At 35.8% G+C, this 22,921-nt stretch overlaps 1 long non-coding RNA gene across 1 annotated transcript; it reads right to left on the bottom strand.

The window, feature by feature from the left end:
- Positions 1-441: 441 nt before the first annotated feature.
- On the bottom strand, positions 442-6,674 carry LOC145423373 (uncharacterized). The gene is made up of 4 exons (XR_013904425.1): positions 5,909-6,674; positions 4,940-4,971; positions 3,788-3,814; positions 442-796 (listed from the first exon to the last, which is right to left on the bottom strand). It is a non-coding gene; the product is annotated as an uncharacterized LOC145423373 (long non-coding RNA).
- Positions 6,675-22,921: the final 16,247 nt, after the last annotated feature.

The following is a 22,921-nucleotide window of genomic DNA, read 5'->3' as shown; positions in this document are numbered from 1 at the left end:
TACTATAAGTTCTACTGTACTGTAATTCTACTACTGTATATTCAACTTGTAATTTAAAGCAAAATGACTGAATGTGAGAGAGCTTAATGACAGGAAAGAAAGAGCAGTGAGAGCAGAGATCTCTCAGAATTCTGTAACAGATAGATCAAGTTCTGGTAACTTGGATTTCTGAAAATTGGATTCTGAAAGGATTCTCAAAACTTGGATTCTCAAATTAGATAGAGCAGTAGAGATAGAGGGATACAAGATGGAATGGCTTTCAAATTAGATAGAGCGGTAGGGATAGAGGGATACAAGATAGAATGGCTTTCAAATTAGATAGAGCAGTAGGGATAGAGGGATACAAGATAGAATGGCTTTCAAATTAGATAGAGCAGTAGGGATAGAGGGATACAAGATAGAATGGCTTTCAAATTAGATAGAGCAGTAGAGATAGAGGGATACAAGATGGAATGGCTTTCAAATTAGATAGAGCGGTAGAGATAGAGGGATACAAGATAGAATGGCTTTCAAATTAGATAGAGCAGTAGGGATAGAGGGATACAAGATAGAATGGCTTTCAAATTAGATAGAGCAGTAGAGATAGAGGGATACAAGATGGAATGGCTTTCAAATTAGATAGAGCGGTAGAGATAGAGGGATACAAGATAGAATGGCTTTCAAATTAGATAGAGCAGTAGGGATAGAGGGATACAAGATAGAATGGCTTTCAAATTAGATAGAGTTGGGAGAGTGATAGGATAGACAGAATTGCTTATAATGATAGAGAGAGAGAGGATCTTCTGCAGCAGGTCACCTGTAAGACACAAAAGGCATGGAATTAGTCATATTTCCAACATGCTTGGATTTACCATATTCTTCAGACTATATGGCACACCTAAAATCCTGTCATTATCTCAAAAACATACAATGTGCCTAGCGTATCGATTCTGGTTATGCTTACTGACCTCAAACGGGATTTCTGTGGTACACAGCGCTCAAAATTCTGTCAAATATTTTAGTAAGACTTCGTAAGCTACTTGATGTATTGTCAGAGCATTATGGCTACCATAGTCAGGACCCTCGCAGAGTAATTCGTACGGTGCTTCAACATAACATTATGGTGTGTGTACAAGGACCTGGCACGTGCTAAGAGACATGCTTAAGAAGCAGATTTCAAACTGATCAACCCATGAAGAGTTTGATGGATTTGTGGATGAGGAATGAACTGAAAAAGTGAGTGTATTGTTCTGTATTTTATGTGTTACAACTGAACAGTGTTGAGAGTTGTTTGTGAATGACTTGAATAAAGTTTGACTTATCTGACTGTTTGTTTGGCTTAATCTGCCTTAAAAACAGGCTTGTTTATTGACATTATGCCTTATAATCTCAAAAATACAATACATGTAGGGCTTTAAATACTAAAGACTTCTACAGTAAATTATTGGACTGAACAGAATGACAATGTTTAACAAATGATGGTGGAACTGTTATAAGGACATTTTTACATTCTATTAAAACAATAAACTAAGTCTATAAACTCAAACTAAGACGTGCTGCTACAGTAACTTACTGTAAATATTAAATGGTCCAACAAAACCAACACACTGAGGTTACAGCACAGTTTCAGGTCACTCTGTATGAATTTTGGCAAAATGAGAAATTTGGAGACAGCTAGTTTCTACACAGCAGTTTCTACATATTTCAGTCACATTTGGGGCATGTTTGATACACAGCAATAAGCACTACACTAAATCTATAATAAACTTATCATAGCTGATATAAAGGCCTAATTAGCAAAATTTAGTATGATGATCATTTCTTTGTAGATCATTTCATGATAAAAAGAACAGAAGTGAGTGCTGTATCTGAGCTGTTGCATGTAAGATCTTTGCTGGAGATTCCCACATTTCTTAAACAAACAAACAAACAAACATGACTTTCAGACAGTTCATCTTTTGTAAATTAGGGCAGGATTATTTTCAAAAAACAGCCTTGATAAAAATATCAGGCCACTATAAAATGTCTTATGTTTATGTTTTCATCCCACCTATATTTTGCAAGTCATTATGACAAATTACAAAAAGCATTTTTTAGGCAGTGATTTAAGGGAAGAAGCTTTTGAAATCCACAATGCCCTACCACCAGTGGTCTCAAACTCTGGTCCTTAAGGCCTGGTGTCCAGAAACTTTTCTATGTGTCCCTGTTGCAACACACCTGAATAACATTAGTAGGTCATTAGCAAAACTCTACAGAACGTGACTGCATGCTGAGGTGGTAATTCAGCCATTTGATTCATGTTATAGCAGCTCATGAGTGAATGAACATGATGCAATGAAAGTACTTTTAGAAGTACATTTTTCCAAACACTTAAATTACTTAAATTTGAACAGTCTTCGGGGATGCCACTTCAACACAGTCAAATTCTATACTCTCACTAATGACCTACAAATGTTATTCAGGTGTTTTGTAACAGGGACACGTGGAAAAGCTTCAGGACACCGGCCCTTGAAGAGTGGAGTTTGAGACCCCTGCCCTATGTGAATATTTAATTGTCCCTAAACTGCTAGTCGTGAGCTGCTCTAATGTGAAACAAACACATATAGTTCTGTAAAGGTTTACAAAGAGATTTCTAAGGATCTGGAGACCCCAGAAAACAAAAACGCTCCCAGATATTGTAGCTGAACAGGCAAAAACAAGTTGCCTAATAATATCTCGATGATAACCAAGAGCTGTGCTGACTAACTGCACTAAACTGAATCATCTATAGTGAGAGAAAAACACCAGCATTAAAGTCAAACATGGTGCTGTTACTGTGATGTCCCAGAGTTCCTTTACTACTTCAGGACCTACATCAACTCATCAGGTCCTGGGCTTAAGTTTAATCACACTTAGGATCTGAAGCACACAAACAAGTCCAATTGAATGAATGAAACAAAACACTTGGTGTAAACGAATCAGTCTGGACTTTAATGAAATTAAGATACTTGGTATGACTTGAAAACCCTATCCATCCATCCATCCATCCATCCATCCATCCATCCATTCGCTTCCGCTTATCCTTTTCAGGGGGCACTGGAGCCTATCCCACCTGTCATAGGGCGAGAGGCAGGGTACACCCTGGACAGGTCGCCAGTCTGTCGCAGGGCCAACACACAGGGACAGACAACCATTCGCACTCACATTCATTCGCAGATACACACCTAGTGACAATTTGGATTATTCAATTAACCTATCCCCACAAGCTGCATGTCTTTGGACGGTGGGAGGAAGCCGGAGTACCCGGAGGGAACCCACGCAAACACCGGGAGAACATGCAAACTCCACACAGAAAGACCCCGGCCTGATGTTGGAATTAAACTCAGGACCTTCTTGCTGTGCGGCAACAGTGCTAACCACCGTGGTACTTGGTATGACTTGAAAACCCTATATTGGGCCTTAATTAAGACTTTTTTCTTTTCTTTTTTTGCCTGTCCTGTTTGGATCTAATTAAGACAATTCTGAAATTATGGTGGACCAAAATCAACCAGTGATGTAAACCAGTCATTACCAGTTACTGTAAATGCTTGATGGTAATTGTTGCTATCAGGGCATCCACAGCTGGGTATTAGAGACCAATATGTTTTTACATTAGACCAGGTTGTTCTGGTTCAAAAATGAAATCATCACTTTAAAACTGCTTTTTGTATTTATCCAGGTCATCCTTGTTAGATGATTTGAAACATGTGAAAAAAAGCATAAACAAAATAAATCTGCAAGGAAGAAAGACCTTTCTCAGCACTGTACTGCAGACAAAACCTATACTTACCAGACTTGCGACGATCAGATCAGTATCCTAGAGAAAGGAAACAACACATCAGATCACTGTTTAATGACTTACACTGTTGAACCTCTTCACACACAATCCAATTTACTGTGACATGAAATAACTAGTAAGATCCTCAATTTCTTCAAGCCTTTATGAACTCACTGTAGTCTAAAGAGGACAAACTTTAGTTACAGAGTCTCACATGACGATAACATGTGTAATAAAGGCATGCATACTACAGAAGTGCAAAGAAGAGGCACCAATATTTGTTGGTACAGATTATGGCTTTTTAGCTCCATCATTTTCTATCACAAGTCAGTGCTTAATAAAGTGTGGAAAAACCACAACTGTTAGAATCAACGGAAAACCTCATTAGGTTTTAGTTCTGATCTGAATATGTAAATCCTAAAATACATGTAAATTCTGACATGTTATAGTAACAACAGTGGCACGCCATTTTTGCAATTAATTTCTTAAAAATTATAATAAAAAGTCCTTCCATTGTACCTGTTGGCAGGAATCTTTTTGTATTTTGCAATATTTCCCTTTTATATATAATTTTCAAACACATTGTATCAAGCAACTTATTAAGAAACTGATTTAAACTTAGTGTACATAAATTACACACAGGCTTTAACATACACAACATTGCCTACTCACAACTCTGGTTCTCTTAGTCTTTTATTATTGCTTAAATGTTTAACGTACCACTTCTGTTCACTCAGGCAAAAATACTTCTATAGTGGTCTGACTTTAATGTAATACATAAGCAGAATATGAGTGAAGATATAAATCAACAACTGTGGTGCTCTTAAGTGTTTAAGCTACCACTTACACTAACTCACCTAAAATGCGTTCATAGTTATGTCTGCTAGGTAAATCCATAAACAAACGGAGAACATGAACAACTGTATAAAAACAGTTGTTTGTGTTCAAACATAAAAATCAGACACAAATGGCCTGTTAAACTTCAGGGACAGTCAGAGGTCATGTGTGGGGCCTTTGCTGCTACAAGGTATAAATTCTGACCATTTGTTTTTGCCCATCAGTAAATGGTAATGTCACAAAAACCAAACTACGTTAGGTAAGTTGCTAAACATGTTACACAGTGACAATGTCATATTACTGCAGTTACAATTGCTGCTTACTTACCAGCAAAGGCAAAACCGAAGTTCTGTTTCACTCTGTAACAAAAGAACAAAAATACAGAATGAGACAACTGAAATCAGCATCAGAGTCAATACTGCATCACAATCTGTAGTGAAAAAAAAAAGTTAAATTCTTTGTTTACTATAAACACCCGATCTTCTCTTTCTGCACCTTATTAAAGATTTCTGTCTTTATTAAGGTGATGTGTCGTTTTATCGATCTGCAATAAGCCACAGAAATTACTCATTAACGTAAAGCTCTAATACTTTGGTGCTATTACATAACACAGCAGATACCACAAGCAATGATTTGCTCGCACTGCACACTTGATCAAATGATAACATCACAGTTTCAAAGCATGCAACAATCACAAATGATACTTGATACTATAAATGCTTGATGGTAGTTCTTCGTATCAGGGCTTCCACAGCTGGGTATTAGAGACCAGCATCTTCTCACATTAGAACAGATAGCTCTGGTTTGGTTTTCTCTGCTTCATATGTGAAATCATCCCTTTAAAATGCTTTTTTGTATTTATTCATATCATCCCTGTTAGATGATTTGAAACATGTGACAAAAAAGCATGAACAAAATAAATCTGCAAGGAAAAAAAGACTTTTCCCAGCACTGTACCTCAGACAAAATGAACTCACTTTAGTCTAAAGAGGGCAAAATTTAATTGCAGAGTCTCAAATGGCCTTAACATGTGTAATAAAAACAATAATTACTACAGAAATGCTTTGATAAGCCTTTAAAATTAGACATAAATGGCCTATTAAACTTCAGGGACATTTTTAGGGACACTCAGAGATCTAGTGGGGGGGGGTTTCCTGCTTATAAATCCTAAATGTGTTTTTGCCCATGAGCAAATGGCAAGATATCACAAAAAGCCAAACTATTGTATGTAAATTGCTAAAAATGTTACACAATCCCAATTTCATATTGCTTCAGTTACAATCACTGTTTACTTACCAGCAAAGGCAAAACCAAGCTTTATTTCACTCTGTGTAACAAAAGACAAAGAACAAAAATACAGGATCAGAAAACTCAAATCAGCATCAATACTGCATCACTCTCTGTTGTCAAAAAGATTCACTAAACTTCTTTGTTTACTACAGCTGGAATACAAACAACAACTCTCCTCTGTTTTCTTTGGTCTACATCTCATTTAAGATTGCAAAACACTCATACATGAAAAACTGCACGACATATTTTTAAGGCTTTAATATTTGAGGTGGTCTGCATTCAAATTCTACTTCCTAAAATATTACCAACTGCACATAGTATCATAGTAAATATGCTGTAGTTTTAAAATAAATATCTATGTACCATACTAATAATAATACACTGCCATATTTTATTTATGTGAAGGTGGGCTGTTGTTTATTTCATTAATTTCCCACAAAGTGAGAATTTAAACTGTGCTGCAGATTTAGGTTGGCACAAACAAGCCTTTGTTAAACAGTTCTTAAAAATTAAAGTCTACATATTAGGAGTTCTTATTATTCTTGGGCTATGTCCACACGTACTTTTGAAAATGGAGATTTTTCTATGCGTTTGCACCTTTCGTCCACACTTAAACGGCGTTTTCGGTCACTGAAAAACTAAAAACGCTTGCCAGAATATTTTCGAAAACTCCGTTTTTGCATTTATGTGTGGACAGGGAAACGGAGAAAACGCAGCGCCTTTTTTGACGTCACACTGTGCGCAACGTTATTGTTTCGGTGAAATGCATTTCTACAATACGGTTACTGTTAATTGTTCTCTCTGCAGTGTTCAAATGCTTACATATGCGCACACAGTTACTGTCCCCCCACAGATATGACTCGGTTCTGCTTCTATGCCCCATCTTTGTTTACCATTTCCCACCGAGGCTTCTAGACTTCTGATTGGCCAACATTTCTACACGGTTAGGAATATAGCGCCACCTGCTGCTTTGGCATGTTCCTAGCAGCGTTCTCCTTCATTTCTGCATTTATGTGTGGACGGGATTGTTTTTTAAAACAGAAACGGAAAATCTCCGTTTTCAAAAATACCCGTGTATGTGGGGACATAGCCTATGTTTAATCCTCAGTTTCTCCCCCTCCTTTGTCTTAATTAACCCACAAGACCTGGACAAACGTGACTCTTTTTCTCCCGTGTTCGGTCAGAGGCGGTAAAATGGCTCCTTTGATCTTGCCGACAGCTGACACTGAATCTAAGATGGCGGTTCGTTAAAAACTTTACAGCATAAAGAATGAGGCTGTTTTAACCAACTGATTTGTGAAGAGAACTAACTGCACCTTATGTAACAGACTGACAAACACACCAAATGTAATTAATAAAACAACACAATAACCGTGGTTCACAGTCAAATTTTCATTTCACACTGGGCTCAAAGGAGCGCTAGGCATTAGCATCGGGTTGTTAGCTCATCAAACACTCCTTTTACATACAAAAATGACAAAGTTTCACTAAGAAAAAGCAACCACTGTGTTACTCTAATATGAGTTATACCTCGGTTGGCTTTATAAATCACTAAAAGAACTCGTTAAATCACACAAACAGACTATAAACATTTAGGAGAGAAGAGGAGAAGCAGAGCGGCAGCACTCACCCAGAGCGGACTCAGCGAAGTGTGCGGAAAGGCGGATGTCCGGCAGTCAGGTAAAAGATGAGGCGTTCACGGGTAGTAGGAAATTCCAGTATTACACACAATGGGCATTGTAAACATCAAAAATGTAGGTGATTTTAAATATTCTATACAATATTTATTTGCTACAGAAAAAACTCGCAGAACTTTAAATCTATAACTTGAATAAATATTATTAGAAGGCTCTACTCCTGAACACCAACACCAAAGAGCTGAGTTCACCAGACCTGAAAAAAACAACAACAACAACCAGTCCAGGACAGTCAGTCTGCAAAGATGTTTTAAAGACAAATATATATATATAAACATTATCCATTAAGGATTCCCCTCAAAACAAGTGACTATAATTTCCTAACCGTAAGGGCTAGAACGGTCACTGCACCGTTTTGTTCAGAAGAGATGGGGGAATCTTCAAGTGTTGACAATTTATCATTAAAATGTGAATTTTTAGAGATATATGACATGGATGACTTGTTGACTTAGAAGCCACGAATTCCCCAATATGCAAATAGTATGATTAAGCATAAATACTACATTTAGTAGAAATACTATGTTTTAGCACAAATACTATAAAAAGCAGAAATACTATAATTTAGCAGAAATACTATATTAAGCACAAATCCTATAAAAAGCAGAAATAGGATGATTAAGCATAAACACTACATTTAGTAGAAATACTATGTTTGAGCAAAAATCCTATAAAAAGCAGAAATACTATATTAGGCACAAATCCCATAAAAAGCAGAAATAGTATGATTAAGCATAAATACTACATTTAGTAGAAATACTATGTTTTAGCACAAATCGTATAAAAAGCAGAAATACTGTAATTTAGCAGAAATACTATATTAGGCACAAATAGTATAAAAAGCAGAAATACTATATTAGGTACAAATCCTATAAAAAGCAGAAATACTATATTAGGCAAAAATCCTATAAAAAGCAGAAATACTATAATTTAGAACAAATAGTATAAAAAGCAGAAATACTATAATTTAGCAGAAATACTATGTTAGGCACAAATCCGATAAAAAGCAGAAATACTATAATTTAGCAGAAATACTATGTTAGGCACAAATCCTATGAAAAGCAGAAATAGTATGATTTAGCAGAAACACTGTATTTAGCACAAGTACCGAAAAGTACCAGAAATGATTTAGCAGAATAGTAATAACTTATTGAAACACAAATGCACAGAGGGACACACAAACACAGGCTCTAATCCAGTCAACCAGTCTAACTATATTCAATTTAAATCCTACAATGACATGCTGCCAAATAAGGGCAGGGTCCTCTCTCTCCCACTAAACACACACACACACACACACACACACACACACACACACACACACACACACACACACACACACACACACACACACACACACACACACAGAGGGAGAGAGCTGCCGAATTTAAATCCACCAATCAGAGTGGCTGTTTACGTTTTCCCGCCAAAACAGGTGCCTCTTTTTACACACGCAGCACAGAGATGCACAGGATTATTGCAGCCTATTTCTCATAGTGAGGACTCCCCTCAAACAAATGACCATAATTTCCAAACCGTAGGGGCTAGAGCGGTCATTCTTACACCGTTTTGTTCAGAAGAGATGGGGGAATCTTCCAGTGTTTACAATTTATCATTAAAATATGAATTATTAAAGATATTTGACTTCTAATGCACCATAACTGAGTAGAGCGAAGCAAAAACTGCCTTGACTTGCCCTCAAACAACGCTTTGTAACTCGAAATCTATTTGGAGTATCGATATCATTCTTTCACCGTAAGAGACAGCAGGCTTTGGTGAACAGTCATGGAAATTTTCAGGTCTCTGTGGAAATCCAAAAAAAAGTTATGACGAGAGAAAAAAGTGGTTCATTTCCAGAGTTTTAAATCTGAAGAAATCTGAGCGAAGGACGAATTTCCTACCCTCAAACAAGTCCAACTCATTTCAGAACGGTAATAGGTGAGAAAGAAATTCTTGAATTGTGAGCGTCAGGGGTGTCTGAAGATATTCGGGGACAAGCCTCATGTCTTAAAGTCGCTTCGTTAAGGAGATATGACGATTCGAATATGCCTCTCATTACAGAAATCCAGCGATGATTTTGAACAAGCTCTCCATTGACTTTATATGGAGAGTTTTGAGACCTTGTGTTGGTCTGAGGAGATTTGCAAAAATTCTATAAATCCCACAACAATGATAGTGACATTTTCTGAAAGCCAGCAAAAATACCTACGTTTTGATGTATAATTTGTGGAAGTTGAGTGAAAATTGAGCAAGTAGCAAGAAGTTGTTCGGACATGAAGTGAAAATTGCAAAACCTTCAGTGGCACACTGGAAGCCAAGAGCATAGCAACCATAACAACGCATGTATTTTGTGAAAAATCACAATTTTGCAACTCAAAACTTTAAGAGGCATAAAAGTAAAACAGTAAAACATTTGAAAAAGCTGAATCATACCTGAATAGCCCAATAATTTATGAACATTTTAAAGTTTGAATGGTTGTTCTAGGTGAAAATATGAGGAAGTAGTTAAGTTTCAAAAACAAGCAAATTTTAGCAGAATTGCAGAAGTTTCCCATTCATTTCAATGGGACAAATTAAAGGAAAAAAGCTTAATATTTTAAAAAGTATAATAGTTAAAAATAGCAAAAATCGTAGCGTAAATTAGCAGAAATAGCAGAATAGTTTAAAATTTGAACGGTGAAAATCGGCTGAAAATTGTGGAAGTAGTTAAGTGCCAAAAAGTGTACGGAAGCAACTAGAATAATAATAATAAAGAATAAAGAGAAACAGGAACTCAATAGTGTGGATGCTTAAAGCATCCACACAACTAGAAAAATTTGCATTTCCTGCGAAAATGCAGTGTGGATGCTTAAAGCTGAAGCTGTATGCAAAAAGTAGCTGAAAAAGCTGAAAAGTTGCAGAAATTGTAAAAACTTTGCAGAAGCAAAAGAAGTTTGCTAAAATGGAATAACTTAGCAGAACTGCAATATCTTAGAGGAAACATAATACTTGGCAGAAATACAATAGCATAGCAGAATTTAGCAGAAATATTGTAACTTACCAGAAACATGATAACTTCTCAAAAATACAAGAATTTAGGAGAAATAGTATAAGATAACAGAAAGAATATATTTAGCCAAAAATACTTAAACATTACAGAAACACTATGATTTAGAAAAATAGTACAACAGAGCAGAAATATTGTGATTTACCAGAGACACTGTGATGAACTATGAATATTGTAATTTTAAATTAAGACTATGTTTTAGCACAAATATTATAATTTGGCAGAAATACTATAATTGAGCAGAAATACTATATTAAGCACAAATCCTATAAAAAGCAGAAATGGTATGATTAAGCATAAATACTACATTTAGTAGAAATACTTTGTTTTAGCACAAATCCCATAAAAAGCAGAAATACTGTACTATGATTTAGTAGAAAGACTATAATTAATCAGAAATACTAAATTTAGCAGAAATACTATATTAAGCACAAATCCTATGAAAAGCAGAAATAGTATATTAAGCACAAATCCTATAAAAGCAGAAATAGTATATTAAGCACAAATCTTATAAAAGCAGAAATAGTATATTAAGCACAAATCTTATAAAATAGCAGAAATAGTGTGATTAAGCATAAATACTACATTTAGCAGAAATACTATATTAAGCACAAATCTTATAAAAAGCAGAAATACTATATTAAGCACAAATCCTATAAAAGCAGAAATAGTATATTAAGCACAAATCTTATAAAATAGCAGAAATAGTGTGATTTAGCACAATAGTAATAAGTTAAACAGAAAAATTGGAAAAGCAAAATGGACAGCTAAAAAAATGCTGAACATGCTGAGGTTCCCTCAAATATACTTGTTAAATGACAAAAATCAGCAAAAAAATTTATGACTGCCACACAATTACAAATATGTACACATGAGGAAACATACATGCACAGAGAGACACACACACAAGATCCAATTCAGTCAACCAGTCTAAATATATTGAATTTGAATCTTACAATGGGATCATCCCATTAAAAGGCTTTCTCTCTCTCTCTCTCTCTGTCACACACACACACACACACACACAAACACACACACGCACACACACACACACACACACACACACACACACAGGGAGAGAGAAGTAAGTTTCTAGCTCAGCCTGGGAGCTGGTGAATTTGAATCCACCAATCAGAGAGGCTGTGCACTTTTCCCCACCAAAACAGGTGCATCTGTTTACACACGCAGCAGCACAGAGAGACACAGGATTTTTGCAGTCTATTTCTCATAGTGACGACTCCCCTCAAACAAATGACCGTAATTTCCTAACCGTAGGGGCTAGAACGGTCATTCTTACACCGTTTTGTTCAGAAGAGATGGGGGAATCTTCAAGTGTTGACAATTTAATATTAAAATATGAATTTTTAGAGATATATGACATGGATGACTTGTTGACTTAGAAGCCACGAATTCCCCAATATGCAAATTTGAATGCCTCAGGACACTTATTTGATTGGCTGGGAAACTGTGCAGGCCCTGATTTGAAAATTTGAATGTCTCAGTCCTCACAGAGGATTGGCTGCCTGGGGACCTGGCAGAAATATATAGAAATACTATTATTAAGCATAAATACTACATTTAGTAGAAATACTATGTTTTAGCACAAATATTATAAAAAGAAGAAAAACTATAATTTAGCAGAAATACTATGTTAAGCTCAAATCCTATAAAAAGCAGAAATACTATAATTTAGAACAAATAGTATAAAAAGCAGAAATACTATAATTTAGAACAAATAGTATAAAAAGCAGAAATACTATAATTTAGCAGAAATACTATGTTAAGCACAAATCCTATAAAAAGCAGAAATACTATAATTTAGAACAAATAGTATAAAAAGCAGAAATACTATAATTTAGCAGTAATACTATGTTAAGCACAAATCCTATAAAAAGCAGAAATACTATAATTTAGCAGAAATACTATGTTAGGCACAAATCCTATAAAAGCAGAAATACTATAATTTAGCAGAAATACTATATTAGGCATAAATCCTATGAAAAGCAGAAATAGTATGATTTAGCAGAAATACTGTATTTAGCACAAGTACCGAAAAGTACCAGAAATACTATGATTTAGCAGAATAGTAATAACTTATTGAAACACAAATGCACAGAGGGACACACAAACACAGGCTCTAATCCAGTCAACCAGTCTAACTATATTCAATTTAAATCCTACAATGACATGCTGCCAAATAAGGGCAGGGTCCTCTCTCTTCCACTAAACACACACACACACACACACACACACACACACACACACACACACACACACACACACACAGAGGGAGAGAGCTGCCGAATTTAAATCCACCAATCAGAGTGGCTGTTTACGTTTTCCCGCCAAAACAGGTGCATCTTTTTACACACGCAGCAGCACAGAGAGGCACAGGATTATTGCAGCCTATTTCTCATAGTGAGGACTCCCCTCAAACAAATGACCATAATTTCCTAACCGTAGGGGCTAGAGCGGTCATTCTTACACTGTTTTGTTCAGAAGAGATGGGGGAATCTTCCAGTGTTAACAATTTATCATTAAAATGTGAATTTTTAGAGATATATGACATGGATGACTTGTTGACTTAGAAGCCACGAATTCCCCAATATGCAAATATGAATGCCTGAGACCACATATATGATTGGCTGGCTGGGAAGCCGTGCAGGCCCTGATTTGTGGATTTGAATTCCTCAGCCCTCAGATATGATTGGCTGGCTTAGAAGCCATGAAGGCCCCAATATGCAAATTTGAATGCCTCAGGACACATATATGATTGGCTGGGAAGCCGTGCAGGCCCTGATTTGAAAATTTGAATTTCTCAGTCCTCACAGAGGATTGGCTGCCTGGGGACCTGGCAGAAATATATAGAAATGCTATGATTAAGCATGAATACTACATTTAGTAGAAATACTATGTTTTAGCACAAATCCTATAAAAAGCAGAAATACTATAATTTAGCAGAAATACTATATTAAGCACAAATCCTATAAAAAGCAGAAATAGGATGATTAAGCATAAACACTACATTTAGTAGAAATACTATGTTTGAGCAAAAATCCTATAAAAAGCAGAAATACTATATTAGGCACAAATCCCATAAAAAGCAGAAATAGTATGATTAAGCATAAATACTACATTTAGTAGAAATACTATGTTTTAGCACAAATAGTATAAAAAGCAGAAATATTGTAATTTAGCAGAAATACTATATTAGGCACAAATCTTATAAAATAGCAGAAATAGTATTATTTAGCACAATAGTAATAAGTTAAACAGAAAAATTGGAAAAGCAAAATGGACAGCTGAAAAAATGCTGAACATGCTGAGGGTCCCTCAAATATACTTGTTAAATGAAAAAATCAGCAAAAAAATGCACAGGGAGAGAGAAGTAAGTTTCTAGGTCAGCCTGGGAGCTGCTGAATTTGAATCCACCAATCAGAGAGCCTGTGTACTTTTTCCCGCCAAAACATGTGCCTCTTTTTACACACGCAGCACAGAGAGGCACAGGATTATTGCAGCCTATTTCTCATAGTGAGGACTCCCCTCAAACAAATGACCATAATTTCCAAACCGTAGGGGCTAGAGCGGTCATTCTTACACCGTTTTGTTCAGAAGAGATGGGGGAATCTTCCAGTGTTTACAATTTATCATTAAAATATGAATTATTAAAGATATTTGACTTGTAATGCACCATAACTGAGTAGAGCGAAGCAAAAACTGCCTTGACTTGCCCTCAAACAACGCTTTCTAACTCGAAATCTATTTGGAGTATCGATATCATTCTTTCACCGTAAGAGACAGCAGGCTTTGGTGAACAATCATGGAAATTTTCAGGTCTCTGTGGAAATCCAACAAAAAGTTATGACGAGAGAAAAAAGTGGTTCATTTCCACAGTTTGAAATCTGAAGAAATCTGAGCGAAGGACGAATTTCCTACCCTCAAACAAGTCCAACTCATTTCAGAACGGTAATAGGTGAGAAAGAAATTCTTGAATTGTGAGCGTCAGGGGTGTCTGAAGATATTCGGGGACAAGCCTCATGTCTTAACTTTGCTTCGTTAAGGAGATATGACGATTCGAATATGCCTCTCATTACAGAAATCCAGCGGTGATTTTGAACAAGCTCTCCATTGACTTTATATGGAGAGTTTTCTGACCTTGTGTTAGTCTGAGGAGATTTGCAAAAATTCTATAAATCCCACAACAATGATGGTGACATTTTCTGAAAGCCAGCAAAAATACCTACGTTTTGATGTATAATTTGTGGAAGTTGAGTGAAAATTGAGCAAGTAGCAGGAAGTTGTTCGGACATGAAGTGAAAATTGCAAAACCTTCAGTGGCACACTGGAAGCCAAGAGCATAGCAACCATAACAACACATGTATTTTGTGAAAAATCACAATTTTGCAACTCAAAACTTTAAGAGGCATAAAAGTAAAACAGTAGAAGATTTGAAAAAGCTGAATCATACCTGAATAGCCCAATAATTTGTGAACATTTTAAAATTTGAATGGTTGTTCTAGGTGAAAATATGAGGAAGTAGTTAAGTTTCAAAAACAAGCAAATTTTAGCAGAATTGCTGAAGTTTCCCATTCATTTCAATGGGACAAATTAAAGGAAAAAAGCTTAATATTTTAAAAAGTATAATAGTTAAAAATACCAAAAGTCATAGCGCACATTAGCAGAAGAAGCAGAATAGTTAAAAATTTGAACGGTGAAAATCGGCTGAAAATTGTGGAAGTAGTTAAGTGCCAAAAAGTGTACGGAAGCAACTAGAATAAAGTATAAAGAATAAAGAGAAACAGGAACTCAATAGTGTGGATGCTTAAAGCATCCACACAATAACTAGAAAAATTTGCATTTCCTGCGAAAATGCAGTGTGGATGCTTAAAGCTGAAGCTGTCTGCAAAAACTAGCTGAAAAAGCTGAAAAGTTGCAGAAATTGTAAAAACTTTGCAGAAGCAAAAGAACTTTGCTAAAATGGAATAACTTAGCAGAACTGCAATATCTTAGAGGAAACATAATACTTGGCAGAAATACAATAGCATAGCAGAATTTAGCAGAAATATTGTAACTTACCAGAAACATGATAACTTCTCAAAAATACAAGAATTTAGGAGAAATAGTATAAGATAACAGAAAGAATATATTTAGCCAAAAATACTTAAACATTACAGAAACACTATGATTTAGAAAAATAGTACAACAGAGCAGAAATATTGTGATTTACCAGAGACACTGTGATGAACTATGAATATTGTAATTTTAAATTGAGACTATGTTTTAGCACAAATATTATAATTTGGCAGAAATACTATAATTTAGCAGAAATACTATATTAAGCACAAATCCTATAAAAAGCAGAAATGGCATGATTAAGCACAAATACTACATTTAGTAGAAATACTTTGTTTTAGCACAAATCCCATAAAAAGCAGAAATACTGTACTATGATTTAGTAGAAAAACTATAATTAATCAGAAATACTAAATTTAGCAGAAATACTATATTAAGCACAAATACTATGAAAAGCAGAAATAGTATATTAAGCACAAATCTTATAAAATAGCAGAAATGCTATGATTTAGCACAATAGTAATAAGTTAAACAGAAAAATTGGAAAAGCAAAATGGACAGCTGAAAAAATGCTGAACATGCTGAGGGTCCCTCAAATATACTTGTTAAATGACAAAAATCTGCAAAAAAAATTATTACAGCCACACAATCACAAATATGTACACATGAGGAAACACACATGCACAGAGAGACACACACACAAGATCCAATTCAGTCAACCAGTCTAAATATATTGAATTTGAATCTTACAATGGGATCATCCCATTAAAAGGCTTTCTCTCTCTCTCTCTCTCTGTCACACACAAACACACACACACACACACACACACACACACACACACACACACACACACACACACAGGGAGAGAGAAGTAAGTTTCTAGGTCAGCCTGGGAGCTGGTGAATTTGAATCCACCAATCAGAGAGGCTGTGCACTTTTCCCCACCAAAACAGGTGCATCTGTTTACACACGCAGCAGCACAGAGAGACACAGGATTTTTGCAGTCTATTTCTCATAGTGACGACTCCCCTCAAACAAATGACCGTAATTTCCTAACCGTAGGGGCTAGAACGGTCATTCTTACACCGTTTTGTTCAGAAGAGATGGGGGAATCTTCAAGTGTTGACAATTTAATATTAAAATATGAATTTTTAGAGATATATGACATGGATGACTTGTTGACTTAGAAGCCACGAATTCCCCAATATGCAAATTTGAATGCCTGAGACCACATATGTGATTGGCTGGCTGGGAAGCCGTGCAGGCCCTGATTTGTGGATTTGAATTCCTCAGCCCTCAGATATGATTGGCTGGCTTAGAAGCCACGAAGGCCCCAATATGCAAATTTGAATGCCTCAGGACACTTATTTGATTGGCTGGGAAACTGTGCAGGCCCTGATTTGAAAATTTGAATGTCTCAGTCCTCACAGAGGATTGGCTGCCTGGGGACCTGGCAGAAATATATAGAAATACTATTATTAAGCATAAATACTACATTTAGTAGAAATACTATGTTTTAGCACAAATATTATAAAAAGAAGAAAAACTATAATTTAGCAGAAATACTATATTAAGCACAAATCCTATAAAAAGCAGAAATACTATAATTTAGCAGAAATACTATGTTAGGCACAAATCCTATAAAAAGCAGAAATACTATAATTTAGCAGAAATACTATGTTAGGCACAAATCCTATAAAATAGCAGAAATACTATAATTTAGCAGAAATACTATATTAGGCATAAATCCTATGAAAAGCAGAAATAGTATGATTTAGCAGAAATACTGTATTTAGCACAAGTACCGAATGCACAAATGCACAGAGGGACACACAAACACAGGCTCTAATCCAGTCAACCAGTCTAACTATGTTCAATTTAAATCCTACAATGACATGCTGTCAAATAAGGGCAGGGTCCTCTCTCTCCCACTAAACACACACACACACACACACACACACACACACACACAGACACAGAGGGAGAGAGCTGCCGAATTTAAATCCACCAATCAGAGTGGCTGTTTACGTTTTCCCGCCAAAACAGGTGCATCGTTTTACACACGCGGGACAGAGAGGCACAGGATTATTGCAGCCTATTTCTCATAGTGAGGACTCCCCTCAAACAAATGACCATAATTTCCTAACCGTAGGGGCTAGAGCGGTCATTCTTACACCGTTTTGTTCAGAAGAGATGGGGGAATCTTCCAGTGTTAACAATTTATCATTAAAATATGAATTATTAAAGATATTTGACTTGTAATGCACCATAACTGAGTAGAGCGAAGCAAAAACTGCCTTGACTTGCCCTCAAACAACGCTTTCTAACTCGAAATCTATTTGGAGTATCGATATCATTCTTTCACCGTAAGAGACAGCAGGCTTTGGTGAACAATCATGGAAATTTTCAGGTCTCTGTGGAAATCCAACAAAAAGTTATGACGAGAGAAAAAAGTGGTTCATTTCCACAGTTTGAAATCTGAAGAAATCTGAGCGAAGGACAAATTTCCTACCCTCAAACAAGTCCAACTCATTTCAGAACGGTAATAGGTGAGAAAGAAATTCTTGAATTGTGAGCGTCACGAGTGTCTGAAGATATACCGGGACAAGCCTCATGTCTTAACTTTGCTTCGTTAAGGAGATATGACGATTCGAATATGCCTCTCATTACAGAAATGCAGCGGTGATTTTGAACAAACTCTCCATTGACTTTATATGGAGAGTTTTCTGACCTTGTGTTAGTCTGAGGAGATTTGCCAAAATTCTATAAATCCCACAACAATGATGGTGACATTTTCTGAAAGCCAGCAAAAATACCTACGTTTTGATGTATAATTTGTGGAAGTTGAGTGAAAATTGAGCAAGTAGCAAGAAGTTGTTCGGACATGAAGTGAAAATTGCAAAACCTTCAGTGACACACTGGAAGCCAAGAGCATAGCAACCATAACAACGCATGTATTTTGTGAAAAATCACAATTGTGCAACTCAAAACTTTAAGAGGCATAAAAGTAAAATGGTAAAAGATTTGAAAAAGCTGAATCATACATGAATAGCCCAATAATTTGTGAACATTTTAAAGTTTGAATGGTTGTTCTAGGTGAAAGTATGAGGAAGTAGTTAAGTTTCAAAAACAAGCAAAATTTAGCAGAATTTTGGAAGTTTCCCATTCATTTCAATGGGACAAATTAAAGGAAAAAAGTGGAATATTTTAAAAAGTATAATAGCAAAAAATAGCAAAAGTCATAGCGATCATTAGCAGAAATAGCAGAATAGTTTAAAATTTGAACGGTGAAAATCGGCTGAAAATTGTGGAAGTAGTTAAGTGCCAAAAAGTGTACGGAAGCAACTGGAATAATAAAGTAGAACTAGAAAAATTTGCATTTCCTGCGAAAATGCAGTGTGGATGCTTAAAGCTGAAGCTGTCTGCAAAAACTAGCTGAAAAAGCTGAAAAGTTGCAGAAATTGTAAAAACTTTGCAGAAGCAAAAGAACTTTGCTAAAATGGAATAACTTAGCAGAACTGCAATATCTTAGAGGAAACATAATACTTGGCAGAAATACAATAGCATAGCAGAATTTAGCAGAAATATTGTAACTTACCAGAAACATGATAACTTCTCAAAAATACAAGAATTTAGGAGAAATAGTATAAGATAACAGAAAGAATATATTTAGCCAAAAATACTTAAACATTACAGAAACACTATGATTTAGAAAAATAGTACAACAGAGCAGAAATATTGTGATTTACCAGAGACACTGTGATGAACTATGAATATTGTAATTTTAAATTGAGACTATGTTTTAGCACAAATATTATAATTTGGCAGAAATACTATAATTTAGCAGAAATACTATATTAAGCACAAATCCTATAAAAAGCAGAAATGGCATGATTAAGCACAAATACTACATTTAGTAGAAATACTTTGTTTTAGCACAAATCCCATAAAAAGCAGAAATACTGTACTATGATTTAGTAGAAAAACTATAATTAATCAGAAATACTAAATTTAGCAGAAATACTATATTAAGCACAAATACTATGAAAAGCAGAAATAGTATATTAAGCACAAATCTTATAAAATAGCAGAAATGCTATGATTTAGCACAATAGTAATAAGTTAAACAGAAAAATTGGAAAAGCAAAATGGACAGCTGAAAAAATGCTGAACATGCTGAGGGTCCCTCAAATATACTTGTTAAATGACAAAAATCTGCAAAAAAAATTATTACAGCCACACAATCACAAATATGTACACATGAGGAAACACACATGCACAGAGAGACACACACACAAGATCCAATTCAGTCAACCAGTCTAAATATATTGAATTTGAATCTTACAATGGGATCATCCCATTAAAAGGCTTTCTCTCTCTCTCTCTCTCTGTCACACACAAACACACACACACACACACACACACACACACACACACACACACACACACACACACAGGGAGAGAGAAGTAAGTTTCTAGGTCAGCCTGGGAGCTGGTGAATTTGAATCCACCAATCAGAGAGGCTGTGCACTTTTCCCCACCAAAACAGGTGCATCTGTTTACACACGCAGCAGCACAGAGAGACACAGGATTTTTGCAGTCTATTTCTCATAGTGACGACTCCCCTCAAACAAATGACCGTAATTTCCTAACCGTAGGGGCTAGAACGGTCATTCTTACACCGTTTTGTTCAGAAGAGATGGGGGAATCTTCAAGTGTTGACAATTTAATATTAAAATATGAATTTTTAGAGATATATGACATGGATGACTTGTTGACTTAGAAGCCACGAATTCCCCAATATGCAAATTTGAATGCCTGAGACCACATATGTGATTGGCTGGCTGGGAAGCCGTGCAGGCCCTGATTTGTGGATTTGAATTCCTCAGCCCTCAGATATGATTGGCTGGCTTAGAAGCCACGAAGGCCCCAATATGCAAATTTGAATGCCTCAGGACACTTATTTGATTGGCTGGGAAACTGTGCAGGCCCTGATTTGAAAATTTGAATGTCTCAGTCCTCACAGAGGATTGGCTGCCTGGGGACCTGGCAGAAATATATAGAAATACTATTATTAAGCATAAATACTACATTTAGTAGAAATACTATGTTTTAGCACAAATATTATAAAAAGAAGAAAAACTATAATTTAGCAGAAATACTATATTAAGCACAAATCCTATAAAAAGCAGAAATACTATAATTTAGCAGAAATACTATGTTAGGCACAAATCCTATAAAAAGCAGAAATACTATAATTTAGCAGAAATACTATGTTAGGCACAAATCCTATAAAATAGCAGAAATACTATAATTTAGCAGAAATACTATATTAGGCATAAATCCTATGAAAAGCAGAAATAGTATGATTTAGCAGAAATACTGTATTTAGCACAAGTACCGAATGCACAAATGCACAGAGGGACACACAAACACAGGCTCTAATCCAGTCAACCAGTCTAACTATGTTCAATTTAAATCCTACAATGACATGCTGTCAAATAAGGGCAGGGTCCTCTCTCTCCCACTAAACACACACACACACACACACACACACACACACACACACACACAGACACAGAGGGAGAGAGCTGCCGAATTTAAATCCACCAATCAGAGTGGCTGTTTACGTTTTCCCGCCAAAACAGGTGCATCGTTTTACACACGCGGGACAGAGAGGCACAGGATTATTGCAGCCTATTTCTCATAGTGAGGACTCCCCTCAAACAAATGACCATAATTTCCTAACCGTAGGGGCTAGAGCGGTCATTCTTACACCGTTTTGTTCAGAAGAGATGGGGGAATCTTCCAGTGTTAACAATTTATCATTAAAATATGAATTATTAAAGATATTTGACTTGTAATGCACCATAACTGAGTAGAGCGAAGCAAAAACTGCCTTGACTTGCCCTCAAACAACGCTTTCTAACTCGAAATCTATTTGGAGTATCGATATCATTCTTTCACCGTAAGAGACAGCAGGCTTTGGTGAACAATCATGGAAATTTTCAGGTCTCTGTGGAAATCCAACAAAAAGTTATGACGAGAGAAAAAAGTGGTTCATTTCCACAGTTTGAAATCTGAAGAAATCTGAGCGAAGGACAAATTTCCTACCCTCAAACAAGTCCAACTCATTTCAGAACGGTAATAGGTGAGAAAGAAATTCTTGAATTGTGAGCGTCACGAGTGTCTGAAGATATACCGGGACAAGCCTCATGTCTTAACTTTGCTTCGTTAAGGAGATATGACGATTCGAATATGCCTCTCATTACAGAAATGCAGCGGTGATTTTGAACAAACTCTCCATTGACTTTATATGGAGAGTTTTCTGACCTTGTGTTAGTCTGAGGAGATTTGCCAAAATTCTATAAATCCCACAACAATGATGGTGACATTTTCTGAAAGCCAGCAAAAATACCTACGTTTTGATGTATAATTTGTGGAAGTTGAGTGAAAATTGAGCAAGTAGCAAGAAGTTGTTCGGACATGAAGTGAAAATTGCAAAACCTTCAGTGACACACTGGAAGCCAAGAGCATAGCAACCATAACAACGCATGTATTTTGTGAAAAATCACAATTGTGCAACTCAAAACTTTAAGAGGCATAAAAGTAAAATGGTAAAAGATTTGAAAAAGCTGAATCATACATGAATAGCCCAATAATTTGTGAACATTTTAAAGTTTGAATGGTTGTTCTAGGTGAAAGTATGAGGAAGTAGTTAAGTTTCAAAAACAAGCAAAATTTAGCAGAATTTTGGAAGTTTCCCATTCATTTCAATGGGACAAATTAAAGGAAAAAAGTGGAATATTTTAAAAAGTATAATAGCAAAAAATAGCAAAAGTCATAGCGATCATTAGCAGAAATAGCAGAATAGTTTAAAATTTGAACGGTGAAAATCGGCTGAAAATTGTGGAAGTAGTTAAGTGCCAAAAAGTGTACGGAAGCAACTGGAATAATAAAGTAGAATAAAGAATAAAGAGAAACAGGAACTCAATAGTGTGGATGCTTAAAGCATCCACACAATAAAGAATAAAGAGAAACAGGAACTCAATAGTGTGGATGCTTAAAGCATCCACACAACTAGAAAGCGAAAATTTCTGAAGAAATTTTAAGTGTGCCTATGCTACTGCCAATGAGTGTAGTTTGCTTTTAATGTGGTGCAATAAGTGCAGGTTGCCATTTATAACAATAGGGGGGAGCAATAT

This window comes from Astatotilapia calliptera, chromosome 22 (genome assembly GCF_964374335.1).
Source record: "Astatotilapia calliptera chromosome 22, fAstCal68.1, whole genome shotgun sequence".
In the NCBI taxonomy this organism is placed as follows: domain Eukaryota; kingdom Metazoa; phylum Chordata; class Actinopteri; order Cichliformes; family Cichlidae; genus Astatotilapia; species Astatotilapia calliptera.
The sequence above is the reverse complement of the archived record's forward strand: the minus strand, read 5'-3'. Positions and strand labels throughout refer to the sequence as shown.